Source organism: Aedes aegypti, unplaced genomic scaffold (assembly GCF_002204515.2).
Source record: "Aedes aegypti strain LVP_AGWG unplaced genomic scaffold, AaegL5.0 Primary Assembly AGWG_AaegL5_hic_scaff_644_PBJ_arrow, whole genome shotgun sequence".
In the NCBI taxonomy this organism is placed as follows: domain Eukaryota; kingdom Metazoa; phylum Arthropoda; class Insecta; order Diptera; family Culicidae; genus Aedes; species Aedes aegypti.
This window is the reverse complement of record NW_018736327.1, coordinates 17,564-25,717: the sequence shown is the minus strand read 5'-3', so window position 1 is coordinate 25,717 and position 8,154 is coordinate 17,564. Positions and strand designations below refer to the sequence as shown.

Genomic DNA, 8,154 nt, shown 5'->3' with positions numbered 1-8,154 from the left:
CCTGTCCTACGCAATGCTCGTTTCTGTGGCTGTGTATAAGCCACTCGAACGACGTGCACTATCTTCACGCTCTCTCTTTTCGCTGTTTGAGCCACGTTTCACACACTACCGACGCGCAAGTTGCATACGCACGAAACACAACGAACTAGAGATGGTCGGGTCTCGGGTTTTCAAACCCGAAACCCGACCCGTACCCGAACCCGACGGGTTCGGGTCGGGTTCGGGTTTGAAAGTTTTTATTTTTTCGGGTTCGGGTACGGGTCGGGTTTGAACGCTAAAAAAATATCGGGTACGGGTCGGGTTCGGGCTTGAAAAAAGTCGGGTTTGGGTCGGGTTTGGTGAGAATTGTTCACAAAGTAACAACCCAAAAGCATCTCTATGTATCAGAAACGATGAATTTATCATCTTTTTCAAACCCGGGTTCTATTCGGGTTATCCTTAGAAAATATTTAGGGTTTCGGGTCGGGTTCGGGTTTGAACAGCAGAAATTTTTCGGGTTCGGGTCGGGTCCGGGTTTCCTTTTCAATTTTTGTCTCGGGTCGGGTCCGGGTTTGAAGGAATAAAATAAGTCGGGTACGGGTCGGGTTCGGGTTTGAAAAATGTGAAACCCGACCATCTCTACAACGAACCACGTGGCTGGTCGAATACACTGAAGCTTAGAACGATGCTTTTCACACTTTACCGCGTTTCCACTGGTAAACTGTCCAACGATCCGGTTCGAAGGACCACTTTGTACACCACAGTAATCTTTTCCCGGCCCCGAATTCACTCGATGAAATTCGCGGACCGACCTTCGACGCTCAAGGTGGACTGGGACTGGCGGCAGACACAGACACTGGGGGGACTTCAGCACACGCGGGACTATCGGTTTTTCGGACTTGCACAATTGATTCGTTTTACTCTTCGTGGTAGGGTTAACAAGACTGACTTTATTCAAGGAGGGGGCTTCACTTTTATAGGGTAGCGTATTAATTAGTATGAGTATTAGGATAGTTGATGCGCAAATTAGTATTAATATTGTATATAGAATAGTATATAAGAAACAATTCAATTGGATTTACAGTTTCAAGGCCAAAATAATTATCTCTCTATACAATATGAAGCTTTTTACCGTTATGTTTGATTTGAAGTTAGTTTTAAGCTAGGGTGAAGTATTACAGATTCATTTTCATTTATTCGGGCATGATTCCGGTTTTGGTGATGAAAAGTGAAAATTTGAGTCATGAAATCATGAAACCCAGAAACGTCAATTATGATTCCAGTTTGTGTTTGTCATTGGTGCCACATTTCAAAGCAAAGCCATGCTGAAGGTGCCTGGGTTCGATTCTCGGTCGGTCCAGGATCTTTTCGGAATGGAAATTTCCTTGACTTCCCTGGGCATAGAGTATAATCGTACCTGCCACACGATATACAAATGCGAAAATGGCAACTTTGGCGCAGAAAGCTCTCAGTTAATAATTGTGGAAGTGCTCATAAGAACATTAAGCTGAGAAGCAGGCTCTGTCCCAGTGAGGACGTTAATGCAAAGAAAAAGAAGAAGGTGCCACATTTCTAGCAGGAACGCAGATATTTGATGGTTAGTTTTACACGCAAAATGTTATTTGAAACATCAATTGAATCCAGATCATCTACAAAATGCTGATGGATTGTATTGGCGAGGGAACAGTCTTAAACGACTCTGCGAATGTGGAAAGAGAAACTGGAACATTCGACTGCCGAAGGTTTGTGTGAGCTATTCTAGTATTGTTGGATTCCCCATTACATCCGAACAGTTAAAATCGCCGACGCATTTGTCAAGCAAAATCTTCTCTCTACGTCAACCATTGCACAGTGAGCAAATCGGGCTCCAAAACGCGACTAAATGCAATATCTCAGCTGGGTAATGGTTTCAGGAAATAATTTTGACCATTCTAGATCGGAAAAAAGCTGCTGAATCGATTGGTGGCGGTCCCATTGACCGGAGACTTCGCCCTGGCCACCTAGAGCCTGGAACCATCCTGAGTTCCTTACGGCAGGTAGAATTATTGGAACTGATATAAACTGTCATGATTCCGTTTTGCTGCGGAACAGCACACGACAATATTCTTGCATGGCGGATTTAGTGATATGAATTATTGACCATTATGACCATTTCATGGTTCCGGAACTAACCGGAACATCCGTAATATTGGCAATATTGAAAAAAAAATGTTCTGATGGTTCCTTTGTCTCTTGTTGATTAGAAAGAAGTACTCTTACAATTCGTATTTAGTAATCTGAATGTTTGACCATTATGGCCATTTTACGGTTCCGGAACAAACCCGGAACATCCGTAAAATTGTAAATATCAAAAAAAAAATATATATTCTGATAGTTCCTTTGTCTCTTGTTGGTTAGAAAGAAGTAATACAATTTGTATTTAGTAATCTGAATGTTTGACCATTATGGCCATTTTATGGTTCCGGAACTAACCCGGAACATCCGTAAAATTGGAAATATTGAAAAGAAAACAAATGTTCTGATAGTTCCTTTATGTCTTGTTGATTAGAGAGAAGTATTCTTACAAGTCGGATTTAGTAATCTGAATATTTTACCATTATGACCATTTTATGGTTCCTGAGCTAACCCGGAACATCCGTAAAATTGGTAATATTGAAAAAAAAAAGTTCTGATAGTTCCTTTGTCTCTTGTTTGTTAGAAAGAAGTATTCTTACATTGCGTATTTAGTAGTCTGATATGTTTTAACCATTATGGTCATTTTAATTGGTTTTTTTCGGAACCAACCTGGAACATCTGTAAAATTTTCCATAATTGAAAAAAAAAACTGATAATTCATATGTTCTTTGTTTAAAATTAAGTATTGTTACATATTGGAATGGAACATCTGTAAAATTTTCAATATTCAAAAAAAAAACCTGAATGTTTGACAGATTTTTGCAAGATGAAAATGAACTTTTCATAAATTCTGTAAAATTTTCAATATTCAAAAAAAAACCTGAATATTTGACAGATTTTTGCAAGATGAAAATGAACTTTCATAAATTGAGTTTTAGGGGCTGAAAATGCAACAAAGCAATTATTTTTATGCGTTTTTATAGATTTTGATATAAAATTTTTTCTCATAATCACATTTTCCAAGAAAAATTTTGTATAAATTTCATAAAGTTTTCAAAGACATAAAAAAAACTATATCAGTTCGAAAATCATGAATTCTACCATATTGACATATTGATGTTATTCGCTTATAAGCTTATAAGCTTATAATAATTATTATGCAATTATTTTTCATGCAAAACGTTCTTATTGATTGACAACGTGTGTTTTTTAGAATGACAGATGTTTGTCTATATATTAATAACTCTAAAACGCATAAGCTTAGAGGCATGATCTTTAGTATAGCTATCCTTAAAAAAATCACTGTCTTTCGATATGGGAAGAATAATACTAGCGTTTTGTTAGGAACCCACTTTCGATGATTTAAAATAATAATTTACTAAAAAATCACCATATTCAAGTATTTTAAAATTCAGTTTGTAACTGACACTGAAGAAGACTGCAAGTGGTAGTCGAAATACGCGTATCTGTCAAAGATAAGCATTTAGGAGCGGAATTAAAAGGTACACGGTACTCCATCTACTTTTAAGTTTCTCAATTTGATATTCTGCTCAGAGGATTCGAACATTCATTAAAGAATTCAGTTTGTTGATTTTTTAGGAAAAACAAAGTGACTGCTTTCCCAAACAACCAAAATGGAGGCTTCAAATGTACAAAATTTCACTTATAAGATGTCGCGAAAAGACCTTTTACGTACAAAAGTGGAGGCGATATGCGTGCATATATTATGTGATGAATAATAACATACAATGCGAGTGTATACATATTCTACCGAACTACCTGTGATCTTCTGCGACTTAACTTATGATAACAAATGTTGATTTGACAGCTGCTATGTATTGATTCAACTTACTTCGTACGAGTGTACGAGACGAAACAAAATGTACAAATGAACTCCTTAAAGAAGTGTTTGATGCGATTAAACTCATCAATCTGACGAGTTTATCTACGGTGTTTTGCGGGTTTGATTTGGTCTGAAGCCCCTCGTGCCATGGAATGCAATTATAGAGCACCGCAAATCAATAATACCGTCATTTTCAAGTCCAAACTGGGAAAAAGGATACCTGTCGTGTAGTATACCCATTCGTAACCTAATTGAAAATGATGCGAGAAGAATAATGGATCTTCCAACTATAAGATCAAGGCTAAATTACATTGCAAATTCCTTAAAATCCCCAGTCGTAATTGACTGCTCAATGAGGATTGCTGGGGGTCTGGATTCAGCAACTGGATTTTCTCAGTACAACCAGGGGCTTCGTAGCCGTGCGGTTAGTGTCACCAGGCATTTAGCCGCATCGTGCTAGGGAGTGTGGGTTCGATTCCCGCCTCAGGCCGGGTAAACTTTTCGTGAGGACTGTTTACCGACTGTGCCACTGGGCGTTGCATGCTAGTCCGTTGTCTAGTGTGGTGCTTCCTTCAAAGGGCATAAATGCCCACTGGAAGCATTTACGTGTCAGTGTCTTTTTTTAAAAAAAAAAAAAACTAATAAATAGTTCTGGGGAAGAAATTTACAACAATCCTAACCCGCAATCAGATTTTTTCTGCCGTCCAAGATCACTAAGCTGGACTAAAGAGACCGATGCGATCACATTGGAAATGTTCACCAAATTTTATGAAGAGGTGAATGGAATAAAAACTAACCCCGTGATTATCAATGTGGATAATATTCGTCTTCAAATAACTGCAGAAGCGGTATATTCTTTGATAGACGGCAAAGCTGCTAATGCTATCGTCGGCAAAAAAAATACCCACGCCTGCCCAGTGTGTATTTCAGGACCAGATGGAGTTATAGGTCAATCATATTTTCACTTCCGGTGGAACTCCACGGAATCCAGCATTGAAACATCCGGAAGTGCAGTCAGAGCATAGAAGAATTTCAAACTGAACTTGAAGATCGTTTCAAAGCGCAGGTTAACCGACCAAAGCCAGGTGGATGTGGAAGCTCGAATAACGGAAATCTTGCTCGCCTTCTACTCTCCGATCCTACAGCGTTTTCTGATATTTTGGGAATAAATAGAAAATTGGTGGAAAATTCAAGAATAATAAGCAGTTTGGCACTCTCATCGCAAAGGCTCGAACCCGAGAAAGTTAAAATTTTGTACGAGGAGTTAGAAAGAAACATACTGACAGAATTCCCTTTTATAAAAAAGTTGCCACCTTGCTTGCATAAGTACAAACACTTATCGGAGTACATCACCAAATTGGTAAGTGTACTGTTAGCTTAAAGTGTATAAAATATTATCTGGTTTTTTATTCTAGCCTTACACTATGAATTTTGTTGATGAGCAGGCAGGTGAACGCATGCACAAACGGCATAAATTTTCGAGGCCTAACCTAGCCCGAAAAACAACTCCGGAAGATAACATGTACGATATAATGGTTGCAGCTTTGGCGTGGTCTGACATCAAAATATCGTACACTACGTTTAAAAAACGACGAAATTGCAACGCTAATGAAGACCATGATATTGATTTGGTGCAATACTATGAAGGTCATCAAATGGAGATCGAAAACAAGGAATCAGCACAAATGGATGAGGAAAGCTCGGACATAGAAAGCTCTGAAGAGTTGTCTAGCGAAGAGAGTTCAATGTCTGATAACGAATGACGAGCGTCATTTTTGTTTTTTTTTTGTCAATGTTTGTTAAAAATTGTTGATTTTTCTTCGTCAGTATTTGATTTTTATTGTTTTTTTTTGTATTTTTGTTCATTAACGTTTATTTTTTAATTGTTCATACTTGATTGATGTTATAGGCATAAGAAACGTGACTAGAATATTTTATTTCCATTCTCACATGCCATATATTGTTTTCTATGTAGCATTTTCATAATATGTTATTCTTTGAGTACCATCGGAATTTTTGGAACAACCAGTTTATGAATTGGTAATTCAGATTTTTTTATCATAAATATGTCTCAAGAGGGGCATCATATAAGAGATTGAAGGAATACCATTGAAAGTTTTAAATAACTACCTTTTACAGGACGGAGAAGAAGAACAACATATGATTTACTATAGAATTGAAGATGCTTGTTTTGCGAAATAAAATCTTAAACTTTGTTTAACTTTGACGTTTAAGAGAAAACTAATTAGATCTTATACCATAGACCTCGACTATCCACATCATCGTCGAATACTAGTTGGACGATGTACAGAAAACCATTTACGATTTCATTACTAAATACGAATTGTAAAAGTACTTTTTTCTAACAAACAAGAGTCAAAGAAACTATCAGAACATATTTTTTTAATATTACCAATTTTCCGTATGTTCCGGGTTTGTTCCGGAACCGTAAAATGGCCATAATGGTCAAACATTCAGATGAATAAATCCGACTTGTAAGAATACTTCTCTTTTATCAACAAGACATAAAGGAACTATCAGAACATTTGTTTTCTTTTCAATATTGCCAATTTTACGGATGTTCCGGGTTAGTTCCGGAACCATAAAATGGTTATAATGGTCAAACATACATATTACTAAATACAAATTGTATTACTTCTTTCTAACCAACAAGAGACAAAGGAACTATCAGAATATATATTTTTTTTTGATATTTACAATTTTACGGATGTTCCGGGTTTGTTCCGGAACCGTAAAATGGCCATAATGGTCAAACATTCAGATTACTAATACGAATTGTAAGAGTACTTCTTCTATCAACAAGAGACAAAGGAACCATCAGAACATTTGTTTTTTTCAATATTGCCAATATTACGGATGTTCCGGTTAGTTCCGGAACCATGAAATGGTCATAATGGTCAATAATTCATATCACTAAAATCCGCCATGCAAGAATATTGTCGTGTGCTGTTCCGCCAGCAAAACGGAATCATGACAGTTTATATCAGTTCCAATAATTCTACCTGCCGTAAGGAACTCAGGATGGTTCCAGGGCTCTAGGTGGCCAGGGCGAAGTCTCCGGTCAATGGGACCGCCCACCAATCGATTCAGCAGCCTTTTTCCGATCTAGAATGGTCAAAATCATTTCCCTGAAACCCTTACCCAGCTGAGATATTGCATTTAGTCGCGTTTTGGAGCCCGATTTTCTCACTGTGCATTGCCTGGTACTGCATAATCAGTATGAAAGCTTGTAAGTACGGTTTTTGAACATCTAACAGCACAGGTAGTTTAATTATGTCATCAGGCATATGATGGAAAAGTTCCGAAGAGCCTGGTCCCCAAAAAAACCTTTTTCACAAACAACATTATAATTTCGCACCACCGATCGCCAAAGACGTGTTGACTAAGATGAAAAAAGTGACAGTTAGATTTGTGTGACGCCATATTGTATCGAAACAGTGCACATAGGAATATCGCATAACGTTGTGCATCGCGAAGTTGTAACAAGTTCGATAAATAAGAGCAACGAACGGGAGTCCCAAGAGAGAGCGATTATAAAATTCATTTTTCTAACTTGTTCACCATTGAGAGTAGGTGTTTTATTTTTTTCTGGCACGATAAACAAACCCTGAACATCCGATAGCAATAGGGTTCCCCAGGTTTGGGGCATTGTTTAAAGGGGTTTATCATGCACTTCTATCCCCCCCGATCTTATCAGAGATATAGCAGTATACGATAAAACAGAGTCTCATGAGGAATGATTGTTACAGAGAGCAATAAGTGAGAGGTTTCTCCTTATTTTTTTTCCAGGATTCAATTCATGTTCAATAGGGTCCTAAAGCCCTGTCCCAATTTTAGTGCCAAACGCTTAAGATTAAGCCAAAAACACATGTTTACTCAATTTTCTAATGTTTTCGTTGGTTTAAGCCCCAAAAAACATTTTTTTAGATTTTGTCAACATCCTTTGGCTTTAAACTCAAATTTTGGGGTGTATTTTGTTTTTCCCGGTGTCCCCTTACGAAATGTCAGATAGGAACAACCCCAGTGGTCGAACTAAAACCCCCTGTGGGTGTTTTTGTCGACTAAGCGAACGTCAAACATGATCTTAAGTGTCAAAGTTCATTTTATTGGACCAAATTTTTAAATTAAAATTTAAACATGATATAGCAATTATTTGCGCGGGAAAAATTGCTAAAGGTAGTTACAGTAAACATGCT

General features: G+C 37.6%; 1 long non-coding RNA gene across 1 annotated transcript; it reads left to right on the top strand.

Moving 5' to 3' along the window:
* The first annotated feature begins 5,010 nt into the window (after positions 1 to 5,010).
* On the top strand, positions 5,011 to 5,526 carry LOC110681272. Its single transcript, XR_002503146.1, has 2 exons — positions 5,011 to 5,297; positions 5,353 to 5,526. It is a non-coding gene; the product is annotated as an uncharacterized LOC110681272 (long non-coding RNA).
* Positions 5,527 to 8,154: the final 2,628 nt, after the last annotated feature.